This window comes from Macrotis lagotis, chromosome 7, assembly GCF_037893015.1.
Source record: "Macrotis lagotis isolate mMagLag1 chromosome 7, bilby.v1.9.chrom.fasta, whole genome shotgun sequence".
Classification (NCBI taxonomy): Eukaryota; Metazoa; Chordata; class Mammalia; order Peramelemorphia; family Peramelidae; genus Macrotis; species Macrotis lagotis.
The window spans coordinates 178,353,078-178,370,918 of record NC_133664.1 but is presented as its reverse complement, the minus strand read 5'-3'; the positions used below and the strand labels follow the sequence as shown (position 1 = coordinate 178,370,918).

The 17,841-nt window shown below is 37.1% G+C and overlaps 1 pseudogene; it reads right to left on the bottom strand.

Annotated features, from left to right (window-relative positions):
- Nucleotides 1-233: 233 nt before the first annotated feature.
- Nucleotides 234-17,841, bottom strand: part of LOC141494207 (small ribosomal subunit protein uS9m pseudogene) — a 49,283-nt pseudogene continuing 31,675 nt past the window's right edge.

The following is a 17,841-nucleotide window of genomic DNA, read 5'->3' as shown; positions in this document are numbered from 1 at the left end:
ATTTTCTAAAATTCTCTTCAGTTCTAATATTCTATAAAATATGCTTCTAAAACAATCTTCCAAGAGGATTTTAAAAATAAAGAAAAACAGACTAGATTGTGTGTGTGTGTGTTTGTTTGTTGTTTTTAATTTTCAAATATACTGACATGATATAGTTTGAAAATAAACTACACAGATCAAAATATTTCTAAAAGTGCTGCCCAACAGAGTCAATTCTTTTCTGTGAATAAGACTTAGCATTTCTTCCAAGTGAATTTCCTGCGGGCTACCTCTTGGCCTGGTTTCTTCCGTTCTCTGACACGAGGATCAGGAGTCAGTAGACCAGCTTGTCTCATCCATTCTACTTCATTTTCAGTGACAAAACTACATAATGCGTTTGCAGTAGCTAAACAAATTGCTCCAGCTTGTGCAGATCTCCCTCCACCTGAGACTGTGCAGTCCATGTCATGCTTTCCAAGTTGGTCAAGGAAATGGAATGGGAACATCAGTTGTTCTCTGTCCTGTATTACTGGAAAGTAAAGCAAATAATCTATTCCATTCACTTTTATTCTTCCACTTCCGTGTTCATAAACTACTACTTTTAATTTTGCAGTTTTTCTTTTGCCTTCCCCATTGCTATAGGCCATTCCTTGCTCATCATACTGCAGAGGCTCAATCAACTTTTTTTTAGATTGAACAGGTATATTCCTGCGAAACTTATGTATGTATTCTTCTTCAGTGCTACCACATGGCAATGTCAATAACCTTTCGAGCCATTGAATGAATCGCATATGATCTTGATCTGACAATTTTTCCACTAACATTTCTTCTAGTTCCTCCTTAATCAGCCATCTGCTGCCAATCAGGTCTTGTTTATTTTTTTGAGGTAATAGATCTTTGTCTCTCAAGTGATCTGAATGTTTTTCCAGGTCTAAAATCATTCCATATACTTTGTGCATTAATGAATAATACGATGGCTTGCCAGTATAAAATAGAAAGTGAAATGGACAGCCATCTTCTCCCCACTGGATTGCTCTACTTTTTGGGAAAATGTCATCAGGATGCTTCATAATTGGCCTGGCCCTTTTTTCAAATAAGCCACTTGGGAAGAGATAGGCAATAGCTCCATCAATATCCTCTTGGGTAAAAGTTTCTGGATCCTCTCCCATCATGTTGGCTAAATGTCTCTTTCCTATGTTGAATTCTTCAATCTGTTTCTTAATAAGAGCTACTGTATATTCTTCACGTCCTGAGGTTGCAACATTTTTCTTCTGTGTTGTGCTGGTGTTTTGTATTGACCTTAATACCTGGGGCCCAGCTGCTGTTTGCTGCTCACTTGCCACTGCTCTGCAGGCAACTCGACAATTGGCCAGTCTGCTCCCACTTCTTATAAAGAGGAAGCTAGTGACCGTAGAAGTGAAAGAGGTGCAGGATGCTGCTATGTCTGCCAGGGGAGGGGGAGAGAAAGGGCTATCCCATCCCTTTCTTTTCAATTTTCTTTAGAATAAGATAGATTTCTATACCCTGTTATATGTGTATGTTATTTCCTCTCTGACCCATTTCTAATGAGAATAAAGGCTCATTCATTCAATCCTCCCCACATTCCCCCTTTCCACACCATTGGAAAAAAAATTTTCCTGCACTCTTATGCAAAATATCTTAGTCCCTTCTTCCTCTCCTTTCTTTTCCTCCCAGTACTTTCCTTTAGTCGCCAATTGACTCCATCTTTTTACTATATTTTACCATTATATTCCATTCCTTCCTGTGTCCTGTCTATATATATGCTCTTTCTAACAGTCTTATAAATGAGAAAGTTCATATGAGTCATCAGTATCTTCTTCCCATGTAGGAATACAAACAGTTCAACACCATTAAGTTCCTCATAATTAGTCTATCTTGTCCACTGCCTCAATGGTTCCCCCAAGTCCTGTACTTGGAGATCAAACTTTCTGTTACAATCTGGTTGTTCCAATAGGAAAGTGTGAAAATACCCTCTTTTATTGAAAGTCCATCTTTTACCCCCCTGAAAGAAGATGTTCAGTTTTGCTGGATAGTTGATTCTCAGTTATAAACCAAGATGCTTTGCATTTCAGCATATCATATTCCAATCCCTATGAGCCCTTAATGTAGATGCTGCCAGATCCTGTGTAATCCTGACTACAGAGCCATGATAGTTCAATTGTTTGTTTCTGGCAGGTTTTAGTATTTTCTCTTTGACTTGGTCATTCTGGAATTTGACTATAATATTCCTGGAAGTTTTTCTTTTGGGACTTCTTTCAGGACATGACTGGTGAATTCCCTCAATTTCTATTTTACCCTCTCTTTTAGAATCTCAGGGCAATTTTGGTCTATTATTTCTTGAAAAAATGAAGTCAAGGCTCTTTTCCTGGTCATGACTTTCAAGTAGCCCAATAATTTTAAAATTCTGTCTACTGGATTGGTTTTTGAGGTCAATTGTTTTCTTCCATTGAGATATTTCACATTTTCTTCTAATTTTTGTCTTTTTTTGGAAGAGTATTATTTATTCCTGATTTCTTTTAATTTTTTTAGGGTTTCTTTCAAGGCAAATAGGGTTAAGTGGCTTGCCCAAGACCACACAGATAGTTAATTATTAAATGTCTGAGACCAGATTTGAACTCAAGCACTCCTGACTCCAGGGCTGGTGCTTTATCCACTGCACCACCTAGCCACCCTCTTCCTGATTTCTTGAAAAGTCATCAGCTTCCTTTAATTCCATTCAGTATTTGTAGGAGTTATTTTCATCAGAGAGCTTTTATATTTTCTTTTCCAGCTGGCCAAGTCTGCTATTCAAAGCATTTTCTCCTCATTTACCTTTTTGTTTTGTTTTTCCATTTGATCTCACTTGATTTTTAACACATTCTTTTCTTCAGTATTTTTTGTATTTCTTTCACCAAGCTGTTTGATTGGGTTTTCATGATTTATCTGCATGGCTCTCATTTCTCCTTCCAAAGTTTTCCTCCACCTCCCTTAATTGATTATCAGTCTTTTTTGAGCTCATCCAGAGCCTGAGCCCATTTTCTATTTCTCATAGAGACTTTGGATACAGAAACTTCAAATTTGTAATCTTCTGAATCTTCCATGGGACTAAAGTAATTTTCTATGGTCAGATTCTTCTTTATCTTTTGTTTGCTCATTCCCTTAGCATAAGCCTAATTTAAAGCACTTTCAAGGCTTTGAGAGCTTTTTGGGATACCCCTCTGGGACCTTTATTCCTCCTAGATCTTATGCTCTTTTGCCTGTGCTTTGATATGTAGATGACCACAGGTGCTCCCTTCTTTCCTGGAGCTATTAGGAGCATCCCTACTCAGCTATCTCAGTATGGAAGCCCAAACTGCAACCTGGATCTGAGTGGGCGCAAACAGCAGAGTCCTGCCCCAGTGAGAGCAGAGAAATTCCTCTAATTACCTTACCATCTGTGGACTGTGCTCTGGAGATGCAGGCTGATTTCCCTGATTTCCTCTGCATGATCTCATCACTGGGCTTCTCTGAAGCTGGTGCTCCTCAATCTACAAGCATTCTGGAACACTAGAGTTCTCTCATCATCCCTTTCAAGCTGTTCCCACTGAGTTTGGTCTGGGCTGGGCAGCAGATTTTTTCTAACCCACAGTCCTTGTGAAACACACTTTCCTGTGGAACTTATAAATTATCTTGGACTAGGAAATTGTATCACAGTCTTTCTGTGTGTTCTGCCACTCTAAATTATGGCTAGAGTCATAATTTGATAGCTTTTGGAGTTTTGGGGGAAGGTGTTTCCAGGAAATGCTGCCTTCACTCTGCCATCTTGACTCCACTCCCCCCGCCCCAAAGATTAACTCTTAAGCAAAAGAGATGCAGCAGTCTGGGTTAGTGAAAATACTGAATAAAATCAAATATTTTTGAAATGATAATAAAATGTAGTAAACATGATGGAAATTATTTATTGTCCTTAAATTATATCATTTAGAATGACTGGGTAAGCAGCTTGGAGAATTCATAAGGGATAATGATGATAAAAAAATTTTTGAAGGTGAGGGCAGTTTTTATTTTTGTTTTCTTTGTATATCTAACATGTAGAATAATTTTATTTGTAATTGTATAGTATAATTGTCTACTACAGCATAGTATAGTGTAATTGTCTAGTATAATTTCATTTGTAGATTGGATTGGATAGAAAAAAAAGAGAGTGTAGTATGGAAGTCTCTTATTAGGGATAAGGCCAGTAGTTTGGTGCCCAATTTCCTGTTTAACAAGAATAGAATTGAAATAACATTACTCTTCATATAGGATCCATTCATAGATCAAAAGTGAGTGAATGCACTTCAGGCCAAGATGGTGGAGAGAAGACAGACACAGTTCTAATGTCTCCTGATGTCTTCCCCATCTATCATATGAAATAAACCCCTTAAAAGAAATCCAAACCAGGAAACCCAGAAAGAAAAGCCAGGAGAGGAAAATCTATCTCGGGATTTGTCTCCCAAAGCAGCCTTGGCTAAGTACCATCAGGTGAGTCTGAGCTCCTAGGGAAGATCAGCCAGATCAACAGCTGAATCGGAACCGGGAGTCTGAGGGCCCAAGAGCCGGACCTGCTGGATCAGTGGTGGGGCTGGACGAAGGGGGCTTGGGTCCACGGGGAAGCAGAGGCGATGGTGTTGGTGCTGTCCCCCTGGAGCTTGGGGAAGGGGCTGCAGGGAGAGGTCTGGTGCAGGAGAGCTGTGGACACCATCCCTGGGCTCCTCAGGTCTGAGAAACTGTGAGCCCACACCTCCATTGCACTGAGGCCTCTTCTCAAACAAATGCAAATTACTTCTGCCTCAGACCCAGGTGTGTGAGCAAAAGAACCAGCCCAGCTGAGGAATGACCTCAGGCCAGGGTAAAGCCCACTACTGATTGAAGGCAAAAGAATTCAATAGCTCCAATTCCCTCCCTCAAGCAAAGGGAGAAGGCCTTGCAACCAAGGTCACAGACATTCCAGAGAAAGCAACTAGCACCTCCTACTGGCCAGCCAGAGAAACTGCACTCAGTAAAGACTTAGGGATCCCAAGCCCAGGTGAACCAGCCCCACCCAACTCAAGGTCTTAGCATAATGAAGAAGGGTCAGCGGAAAGGTGGATCCATAGAAAAATTCCTGGAAGGGAAAGACCCCAACCCAGAGAGACCTGGAACATCTGAGGAGAATACAATCTGGTTTTCAGCACATAAAGACTTCCTTGAAGAAATAAGGAAGGAGCTGGAAAATCAACTGGAAAATTTGGGGGAGACAATTAATACCTTGCAACAATAAAACAAAACCTTAGAAAGCAGAATTGGACAATTACAAAATGTGAATAATTCTCTCAGATCTTCAAATGAGCAAATGCAAAAAGAAATTAATTCTCTCAAAACCTCAATTGGTCAAATGGAAAGCTCTTTCAAAAGTAGAATTGACCACTTGGAAAAGGCTAATGAAGATAACTCCTCCCCCCCAAAAATAATGGTGCCTACAGAAACTAATGACTCCACCAGACAGCAAAAGTCAGTTAAACAAAATCAAAAAACAGAAAAAATAGAAGCAAATGTGAAATACCTCATCAAGAAAACCACTGACCTCAAGAATAGATCGAGGAGGGGCAACCTGAAAATTATAGGACTTCATGAAAACATTGAAGAGAAAAAAAAGCCTGTACTTAAAATTACAGGATCTAGTGATGGAAAACTGCCCTGACATCATCGAATCAGAGGGCAAAGTAGTTATTGAAAGAGTACATTGATCCCCACCAGGAAAAAGATCCTAAAATGAAAACACCAAGGAATGTTGTGGAGAAACTCCAGAAATATCAGATAAAAGAGAAAATACTGCAAGCAGCCAGAAAGAAACAATTTAAATATCAAGGAGCCACAGTAATGATCACGCAGGACCTGGCTGCATCAACTTTAAGGGATCGAAGGGCCTGGAATGAGATATTTCAAAGAGCACGGGAGCTTGGAATGCAGCCAAGAATCTACTTTCCTGAAAAGCTGAGCCTTCTCTTCCAGGGAAAAAGATGGACATTTAACAAAATGGAAGAATTCCAAAAATTTCTGATGAAAAGACCAGAGCTAAACAGAAAATTTGGATATCAAACAGGAGGTTCAAGAGACACATGAAAAGGTAAAAAAAGGGGGGGGGGGGCGGTCAAAGGAAAAAAATGCAATCCAGGAAGTTGAAACTGGCTATATCCCACCATGGGGGGGGGGGGGAGGAGAGACTCTCATAAATCCTGAGAAATGTAACTCTAACAGAGAAAATATACCTAGCCAGAAATGATGGACATCCATGACCTATCCATGAGACTGATATCTAATGGGATGTAACTGGATTTAACTCCACTCGGGAGAAAGACTCCAATAACTTTCAGGAATTTTGACTCTATTCAACAGAATATACTGAACTAGAAGGGACAGACACTCAGAATTTTCTATGACTTAGATAGAATGATCTGAAAAAAATATACTACCTGCCTAAAAAGGGGGACAGGAAAGAGACTGGAGGAGGGAGGGCATTGAATGGGACAAATCTCATTACAATAAGAGGTAACAAAAACCTATGGTAATGGAGGGGAAGAAGGGAGTAGAGGAGAAACACCTGAATCTTCTTCTCATCAGACTTGGCTTAAAGTCAACCTACACATACTCAGTTAACTTATAAAATTTCTAACCTTTCAAGTATTAAAAGTGGAAAAAGGGAGGGGTGGACAGAGAAAGTGAAGTTGAAGGGGGGAAATAAGGGGAAATAACAAAAGGAAGGGAAGGGAACAGGGAAAGCAGAAAGAAAAGGAAAGGTGTGATATAGGAGTGCAAACACACTGAAGGGGGGTGGTATTCAAAAACAAAATACTGGGGAATATGGATAAAAGGGGGGGGAAGGGGGAAAAATACAAACAGAGGGAAGATAGCACAGAGGGCAATAACGAATTAGTAATCATAACCTTGAATGTGAATGGGATGAACTCTCCCTTAAAACATAAGCAAATAGCAGAGTGGATTAAAAACCAGAATCCTACAATATGTTGCTTACAAGAAACTTATTTGAAGCAGAGAGATACATATAGAGTAAAGGTAAAGAGTTGGAGCAAAATATATTTTGCTTCAGCTGAAGTAAAAAAAATAGGGGTAGCAATCCTTATCTCAGACAAAGCAGCAGCAAAAATAGAGTTAAAAGAGATAAGGAAGGAAACTTTATCCTCCTAAAATGTACCATGGACAATAAAGTCATTTCAATATTGAATATATATGCACCAAGTGGGACAGCACCCAGATTCTTAGAGCAGAAGCTGAAAGCATTACAGGAAGACATAGACAGCAAAACTCTACTACTAGGAGAGACCTCAACGTCCTGCTATCAGATCTAGATAAATGAAATCATAAAACAAACAAGAAAGAAGTTAGGGACGTAAATAGCTTGTTAGAAAAATTAGATATGGTATACTTATGGAGGAAACTGAATGGGGAATATACCTTTTTCTGTGCAGTACATGGAACTTATACAAAAACTGACCATGTACTAGGACATAAATAAACTAATGATCAACTTCAGAAAGGCAGAAATAGTGAATACATCTGTCTCAGATCACAATGCAATAAAAGTAATATGCAATACAGGGCCAAGGAGATATAGACACAGAGCAAATTGGAAACTGAATAACCTCATCTTAAAAAATGAGTGGACTAAAAAACAAATTAATGGAAGAATTGACCATTTTATCCTAGATAATGATAATAATGAAACAACATACCAAAACCTATGGGATTCATTCAAAGCAACTCTCAGGGGATATATTATAGCTCTAAATCCTTATATGAATAAATTGGAGAAAGAGGAAATCAATGAACTAAACATGCAACTAAAAAAATTAGAGAAAGAACAAATCAAAAATCCCCAATCAAATACCAAATTAGAAATTCTAAAAATGACAGGAGAAATTAATAAAATTGAAAGCAAAAAAACTATTGAATTAATAAATAAAACCAAAAGTTGGTATTATGAAAAACCAATAAAATTGATAAACCTCCGGGCAATTTGATTAAAAAAAAGAAGGAAGAAAACCAAATTGCTAGTATTATAAATGAAAAAGGTGAATTCACCACCAATGAGGAGGAAATTAAAGTAACAATTTGAAATTATTTTGCCCAAATTTATGCCAATAAATTTGATAATCTAAGTGAAATGGATGAATATTTACAAAAATTTAAGTTGCCCAGGTTAAATGAAGAAGAGATTAAATACCTGAACAACCCTATCACAGAAAAAGAAATTCAACAAGCCATTAGTGAACTCCCTAAAAAAAAATCTCCAGGGCCTGATGGATTCACAATTGAATTCTACCAAACATTTAAGGAACAATTGGTTCCAATCCTATATAAACTCTTTGGAAAAATAGGGAACGATGGAACTCTGCCTAACTCTTTCTATGAAACCAATATGGTACTGTTATCTAAACCAGGAAGAGTTAAAACAGAGAAAGAAAATTATACATCTATTTCTCTGATGAATCTAGATGGAACAATCCTAAATAAAATCTTAGCAAAATGACTGCAACAAGTCATCACTAGGATAATACATTATGATCAAGTAGGATTTATTCCAGGAATTCAGGGTTGGTTCAATATTAGGAAAACTGTTAGTATACTCAATTATATCAACAACAAACCTATCAGAAACCATATGCTCATATCAATAGATGCTGAAAAAGCTTTTGACAAAATACAGCATCTATTCCTATTAAAATACTAGAGAATGTAGGAAAAAATGGACTGTTCCTTAAAATAATTAGCAGTATCTATCTGAAACCATCAACAAGCATTATACTCAATGGGGAGAGGCTAGAGGCATTCCCAATAAGATCAGGGGTTAAACAAGGGTGCCCATTATCACCACTACTATTCAATATTGTATTAGAAATGTTAGCATCAGCAATTACATAAGAAAAATAAATTGAAGGACTTAGAATTGGGAAGGAAGAGACAAAGCTCTCACTATTCACAGATGACATGATGGTCTACCTAGAGAATCACAAGAAATCATAAAAAAAACTACTGGAAACGATTAGCAATTTTAGCAAAGTTGCAGGTTATAAAATAAACCCCCATAAATCCTCAACTTTCCTATATATGTCTAGCAAGAAACAGCAGGAAGAGCTAGAAAGAGAAATCCCATTGAAAGTAACCCCAGACAGTGTAAAATACTTGGGAGTCCATTTGCCAAGACAGACTCAGAATCTTTTTGAAAAAAAATTATAATACACTTCTCCCACGAATTAAATCAGATTTAAATAACTGGGCAAATATCAACAGCTCGTGTATAGGGAGAGCTAATATAATAAAAATGACAATTCTACCAAAACTAAACTATCTGTTTAGTGCCCTCCCAATCAAAATTCAAAAAATACCTTTAATGTGTTAGAAAAAATTGTAAGTAAATTCATATGGAGAAATAAAAAGTCAAGAATTGCCAGGAGCTTAATGAAAAAAAAAATGCAAACGGAGGTTGCTTAGCACTACGCGATCTAAAATTATATTACAAGTGGCGGCTAGTTGGCACAGTGGATAAAGCACCGGCCATGGAGTCAGGAGAATATGGGTTCAAATCTGGTCTCAGACACTTATTAATTACCTAGCTGTGTGGCCTTGGGCAAGCCACTTAACCCCATTTTCCTTGAAAAAACCTAAAATAAATAAAATAAAATAAAATTATATTATAAAGCATCAGTCATCAAAACTGTTTGGTATTGGCTAAGAAATAGAGTGGTGAACCAGTGGAATAGACTAGGTGTAAAAGCAGGAGAGGATTATCATAATCTGCTCTTTGATAAACTAAATGAGTCAGGCCAGCAGGATAAAAACTCCCTCTTTGATAAAAACTGCTGGGATAATTGGAAGTTAGTATGGAAGAAACTTAGATTAGACCAACACCTCACTCCCTTTACCAGGAAAAGATCCAAATGGTTACAGGACATAGACATAAAAAACAATACTATAAGCAAATTAGAAGATCAAGGACTAGTCTACCTGTCAGATCTATGGAAAGGGGAACAGCTAATGACTAAGGAAGAGTTGGAGAACATCACTAAAAACCAATTAGATGATTTCGATTAAATTAAATTAAAAAGCTTTTGCACAGATAAAACCAATGTAATCAAGATCAAAAGAAAAGTAGTAAATTGGGAAACAATCTTTACAACTAAATGATTCTGACAAAGGACTCATTTCTAAAATATACAGAGTACTGAGTCATATTTTTAAAACAAAAAGCCATTCCCCACTTGACATATGGTCAAAGGATATGCAAAGGCAATTTACAGATGAGGAGATCAAAGCAATCTATAGCCATATGAAAAAATGCTCTAAATCATTAATTATTAGAGAAATACAAATCAAAGTTTTGCTGAGGTACCACCTCATACCTCTCAGATTGGCCAGTATGACCAGGAAGGATAATGATCATTGTTGGAAGGGATGTGGGAAATCTGGGACACTATTACACTGTTGGTGGAGCTGTGAACCCATCCAACCCTTCTGGAGAGCTATTTGGAACTATACCCAAAGGGCAACAAAAATGTGCATACCCTTTGACCCAGAAATACCACTACTGTGTCTATACCCTCAAGAGATGAGGAAAAAGGGTAAAAACATTACTTGTACATAAACATTTATAGCAGCCCTGTTTGTGGTGGCAAAGAATTGGAAATCCAGTAAATGTCCTTAAGTTGGGCAATGGTGTCGCAAACTGTGGTATATGTATGTTATGGAATGCTATTGTTCTATTAGAAACCAGGAGGGACAGGATTTCAGGGAAACCTGGAGGGATTTTCATGAACTGATGCTGAGTGAGATGAACAGAACCAGAAAAACACTGTACACCCTAACAGCAACATGGGAGTGATTTTGAACCTTGAAGGACTTGCTCATTCCATCAGTGCAACAATTGGGAACAATTTTTGGCTGTCTGCAAAGGAGAGTACCATCTGTATCCAGTTAAGGAGCTGTGGAGTTTGAACAAAGTACAAGGACTATTCCCTTTAATTCAGAAAAAAAAACCCAGATGTCTTATTGTTTGATCTGGTTACCTCTGAGAATTCTGTTCTCTTTAAGGATATGATTTCTTGCTCATCACACCCAATTTGGATCAAGGTACAACATGGAAAGAAAGTAAAGACTGAGGGAGTGCTATCTGTGGGATGGGGGTGGGGGGAGGGAAGCAAGATTGGGGGAAAATTGTAAAACTCAAATAATATCTTTAATAAAAATTTTAAAAAAATAAAATAAAATTGTAAAAAAAAAGTAAGTGAATGAGAGTGTCTCCTTTCTTTCAATGAAAGAGGGTTTATTTCTAAGGGTTTTTTAAGATGGATTTTGTAGGACTTCAAGCCAAGATGGTGGAGAGAAGACAGGTACAGTTCTAACGTCTCCTGATCTCTTCCCCATCTGTCACATGAAACAATGCACTTAAATTAAATCCAACACACAAAACCCAGAAAGAAAAAGCCAGGAAAAAGAACATCTACCTCAGCATTTGTCTCTGGGCAGCTTCATTGGACTAATTCGGGAAGGTAAGTCTAGGCTCAGAGGGAGGATTAGCCCTGGATAAACCAGATTAACAGCTGAATTGGAGCCAGGCATCTGAGGGCCCGAGAGCTGGACCTGCTGGATCAGTGGTGGGGTTAGACCTGGGGTCATGAGTGAACTAGGGAGTAGAGGCACTGGTGTTGGTGCTGTCCCCTGGAGCTTGTGGATGGTGCTGGGGGGAGAGTTCCAGAGTAGGAGAGTTGAGGACACCATCCCTGGGCTCCTCTGGTGGGATGAACTCTGATTCCCATTACAGCTCAGACCTCTTCCTGAACAAATACAAACTACTTCTGCTTCAGGCCCTGGTGTGTGAGCAGAAGGACCAGCCCAGCTGAGGAATGACCTCAGGCCAGGGTAAAGCCCACCATTGATTGAAGGCAAAGGAATTCAATAGCTCCAACTCCTCCCTTCAAGCAAATGGAGAAGGCCTCAGTCAAGGTCACAGACACTCCAGAAAAAGCAACCAACACCTCCTGCTGGCCAGCCAGAGAAACTGCACTCAGTGAGTAAAGCATTTAGCAATCCCAAGCCCCTGTGAACCAGCTGCTCCCCAACTCGAGGTCTTAGCAAAATGAAGAAGGGTCATGAGAAAGGTGGATCCATAGAAAAATTCTTGGAATGGAAAGACCCCAACTCAGAGAGACCTGGAACCTCTGAGGACAATATGATCTGGTATTCAGTACAGAAAGACTTCCTTGAAGAAATAAGGAAGGAGCTTAAAAATTTGGGAGAGACAATTAATACCTTGCAACAAGAAAACAAAACCTTAGAAAGTACAATTGGACAAAACAAAAGGAGAATAAATCTCTCAGATCAACAACTGGGCAAATGAAAAAGAAAATAATTCTCTCAAAACTTCAATTGGTCAAACGGAAAGCTCTTTCAAAAGTAGAACTGGCCAATTGGAAAAGGAATTGAAAAAGGTTAATGAAGAAAACTCCTCCCCCCCAAAAAGAATGGAGTCTACAGAAACTAATGACTCCATGAGACAGCAAGAGTCAGTTAAACAAAATCAAAAAATAGAAAAAATAGAGGAAAATATAAAATACCTCATTAAGAAAACCACTGACCTCAAGAATAGATCGAGGAGGGGAAACCTGAAAATTATAGGACTTACTGAAAATATTGAAGAGAAAAAAAAAGCCTGGACTTAATGTTACAGGATCTAGTGATGGAAAACTGCCTTGATATCATGGAATTGGAGGGTAAAGTAGTTATTGAAAGAGTACATCGAGCCTCACCAGGAAAAAGATCCTAAAATGAAACCACCAAGGAATGTTGTGGCCAAACTCCAGAACTATCAGATAAAAGAGAAAATCCTGCAAGCAGCCAGAAAGAAACAATTTAAATATTAAGGAGCCACAGTAAGGATCACACAGGACATGGCTGCATCAACATTAAGGGATCAAAGATCCTGGAATGAGATATTTTGATCAGCAATGTTGCTTGGAATTCCATCAAGAATTTTCATTCCCACAAAGCTGAGGCTTCTCTTCCGGGGAAAAAGATGGACATTTAATGAAATGGAAGAATTCCAAAAATTTCTAATGAAAAGACCAGAGCTAAACAGAAAATATGGATATCACACAGGAGGTTCACGAGACATATGAAAATGTAAATTAAAAATAGGTGGGGCAGTAAATGGAAAAAAAAATGCTAGCTAGTAATTTGAAACTGGCTACAACCCAGCATGGGGGAAAAAGATTCTCATAAATCTTGAGAATTGTAACTCTAACAGAGAGAGTATAGCTAGCCAGAAATGATAGATATTCATGATCTATCCATGAGACTGCGATCTAAATAGATATAACTGACTTTAACCCCACTTTGTAGAAAGACTCTAATAACTCTCAGGAATTTTGACTCTATTAGATAGTATACACTGAACTAGAAGGGAAAGACACTCAGAATTTTCTATTATTTAGATAGAATGATTTAAAAACACTACCTCCTTAAAAAGAGGGACAGGAAAGAGATGGGAGGAGGGAGGGGATTGAATGGGATAAATCTCATTACACTAAGAGGTACCAAAAAACCTAAGGTAATAAAGGGGAAGAAGGGACCAGATGAGAAACACCTGAATCTTCTCATCAGACTTGGCTTAAATTCAACCTACACATTCTCAGTTAACTTATAAAACAAATAACCTTTCAAGTATTAAAAAGGGAAAAGGGGAAGGGGGAAAGAGAAAGGGAAGGGGAGTGAGAGAAAAAAAGGGGAAATTACAAAAGGAAGGGAAGGGAAAAGGGAAAGGGGAAAGAGAAAGGGAAGGGGAGTGAGAGAAAAAAAGGGGAAATAACAAAAGGAAGGGAAGGGAAAAGGGAAAGGGGAAAGAAAGGGGAGGGGCTGATATAGGAGGCCAAACACACTGAAGGGGGTGGTATTCAGAAACAAAGTCCTGGGGAATATGGATAAAAGAGGGGGAAAGGGGGAGAAATACAAACAGAGGGAAGATAGCACAGAGGGCAATAAAGAATTAGTAACCATAACCTTGAATGTGAATGTGATGAACTCTCCCTTAAGATGTAAGCAAATAGCAGAGTGGATTAAAAACCAGAATACTACAATATGCTGCTTACAAGAAACTCATTTGAAGCATAAAGATACATATAGAGTAAAGGTAAAAGGTTGGAGCAATATCTATTTTGCTTCAGCTGAAGTAAAAAAAAGCAGGTGTAGTAATCCTTATTTCAGACAAAGAAGCAGCAAAAATAGATAATTTTAAAAGAGATAAGGAAGGAAAGTTTATACTCCTAAAAGGTACCATAAAGTCATTTCAATACTGAATACATATGCACCCTGTCAGACAGCATAGAAATGCTTAGAGGAGAAGCTGAAAGGACTACAAGAAGACATAGACAGCAAAACTCTTACTAGTGGGAGACCTCAACCTCCCTCTCTCAGATCTAGATAAATTGAATCATAAAATAAACAAGAAAGAAGTTAAAGAGGTAAATAGATTGTTAGAAAAATTAGACATGGTAGACTTATAGAGGAAACTGAATGGGGATAGAAAGGAATATACCTTTTTCTGTGCAGTATATGGAACTTATACAAAAACTGACCATGTACTAGGACATAAATAAACTAATGATCAACTTCAGAAAGGCAGAAATAGTGAATACATCTTTCTCAGATCACAATGCAATAAAAGTCATATGCAATACTGGGTCAAGGAGATATAGACCCAGAGCAAACTGGAAACTGAATAACCTCATTTTAAAAAATGAGTGGATCAAAAAACAAATTAATGAAAGAATTAACCATTTTATCCTAGATAATGATAATGAAACAACATACCAAAACCTATGGGATTCATTCAAAGCTATTCTCAGGGAGCATATTATACCTCTAAATGCTTACATGAATAAATTGGAGAAAGAGGAAATCTATGAACTAAACATGCAACTAAAAAAATAGAGAAAGAACAAATAATAAATCCCCAATTAAATGCAAAATTAGAAATTCTAAAAATTAAAGGAGAAATTAATAAAATGTAAAGCAAAAAAATTATTGAATTAATATATAAAACCAAAAATTGGTATTATGAAAAAAGCAATAAAAATGATAAACTTTGGTCAATTTGATTTAAAAAAAAGAAAGAAAAAACCAAATTGCTAGTATCATAAATGAAAAAAGGTGAACTCACCACCAATGAAGAGGAAATTAAAGTAATATTTAAAAATTATTTTGCCCAATTCTATGCCAATAAATTTGATAATCTAAGTGAAATGAATGAATATTTGCAAAAATAAAAGTTGTGAAGGTTAAATGAAGAAGAGATCAAATACCTAAACAACCCTATCTCAGAAAAAAGAATTCAATAAGCCATCATTGAACACCGTAAAAAAAATCTCCAGGGCCTGATGGATTCACATGCAAATTCTACCAAACATTTAAGGAATAATTGGTTCTAATTCTATACAAACTCTTTGAAAAAATAGGGAAAGATGGAACTCTGCCTAACTCATTCTCTGAAACCAATATGGTGCTGTTACCTAAACCAGGAAGAGTTAAAACAGAGAAAGAAAATTATAGACCTATTTCCCTGATGAATATATATGCAAAAATCTTAAATACAATCTTAGCAAAATGATTACAAGGGGTGGCTAGGTTGCATAGTGGATAGAGCACTGGGCTTGGAGTCAGTAGTAAATGGATTCAAATTCCAGTCTCAGACACTTAATAATTACCTAGCTGTGTGGCCTTGGGCAATCCACTTAACCCCATTTGCCTTGTAAAAATCTAAAAAAACAAAACAAAACAAAACAAAAAAAAAATTATTACACCTTTTCACCAGGATAATAAATTATGACCAATTCAGGTTTATTCCAGGAATGCAGGGTTGGTTCAATATTATGAGAACTGTTAGTATACACAATTGTATCAACAACAAATCTATCAAAAATCATATGATCATATCAATAGATGCTGAAAAAGCTTTTTGACAAAATACAGCATCCATTCTTATTAAAAACACTAGAGAATGTAGGAATAAATGGACTTTTCCTTAAAACAATTAGCATTATCTATCTGAAACCGTCAACAACCATTATATTCAATGGGGAGAGGCTAGAGGCAGTCCTAATAAGATCAGGGGTGAAAGAAGGGTGCACATTATCACCACTACTATTCAATATTGTATTAGAAATGTTAGCATCAGCAATTAGAGAAGAAAAAGAAATTGAAGGAATTAGAATTAGGAAGGAAGAGACAAAACTCTCACTCTTTGCAGATGATATGATGGTCTACCTAGAGAAACCCAATAAATCATCCAAAAAACTCCTGGAAACTATTAGTAATTTTTGCAAAGTTTCAGGTTAAAAAATTAACCCTCATAAATCCTCAAGTTATCTATATATTTCTAGCAAGATACAGCAGGAAGAGCTAGAAAGGTAAATCCCATTCAAAGTAACCTCAGACAATATAAAATACTTGGGAGTCTATTTGCCAAGACAGACTCAGAATCTTTTGAAAACAATTATTAAACACTTCTCATACAAATTAAATCATATTTAAATAAATGGGCAAATATCAACTTCTCATGAATAGGTAGAGCTAATATCATAAAAATGACAATTCTACCAAAACTAAACTATCTGTTTAGTGCCCTACCAATCAAAATTCCAAAAAATTACTTAAATGAGTTAGAAAAAATTGTAAGTAAATTCATATGGAGAAATAAAAAGTCAAGAATTTCTAAGATCTTAATGAACAAAAGTGCAAAAGAAGGTGGCTTAGCCCTGCCTGACCTAAAGTTATATTATAAAGCATCAGTCATCAAAACTGTTTGGTATTGGTTAAGAAATAGAGAGGTGGACCAGTGGAATAGACTAGGTGTAAAAGGAGGAGATTATTATAGTAATCTGCTGTTTGATAAACTAAATGAGTCCAGCCATTGGGATATAAACTCCTTCTTGGATAAAAATTGCTGGGATAATTGGAAGTTAATATGGAAGAAACTTAGATTAGACCAACACCTAAAACCCTTTATCAAGATAAGATCCAAATGGTTACAGGATTTAGACATAAAAAACAATACTATAAGCAAATTAGAACATCAAGGAGTACTTTACCTGTCAGATCTATGGAAAGGGGCGCAGTATATGACTCAGGAAGAGATGGAGAACATCATCAAAACAAACTAGATGATTTCAATTACATTAAATTAAAAAGCCTTTGCACAGATAAAACCACTGTAACCAAGATCAAAAGAAATGTAGTAAATTGGGTAACAATCTTTACAACTAATGATTCTGACAAAGGACTCATTTCTAAAATAAACAGAGAACTGAGTCATATTTTTAAAACAAAAAGTCATTCCCCAGTTCACAAATGGTCAAAGGATATTCAAAGTCAATTTACACTTGAGGAGATCAAATCAATTCATAGCCATATGAAAAAATGATCTAAATCATTAATTATTAGAGAAATGCAAATCAAAGCTTCTCTGATGTACCACCTCACACCTCTCAGATTGGCCAATATGACCAGAAAGGATAATGCTCATTGTTGGAAGGGATGCGGGAAATCTGGGACACTATTACACTGTTGGTGGAGCTGTGAACCCATCCAACCTTTCTGCAGAGCTATCTGGAACTACGCCCAAAGGGCAACAGAAATGTGCATACCCTTTGACCCAGCAATACCAATACTGGGTCTATATCCTGAAGAGATGATGAAAAATGGTAAAAACATCACTTGAACAAAAATATTTATAGCAGCCCTGTTTGTGGTGGCAAAGAATTGGAAATCAACTAAATGTCCTTCAACTGGGGAATG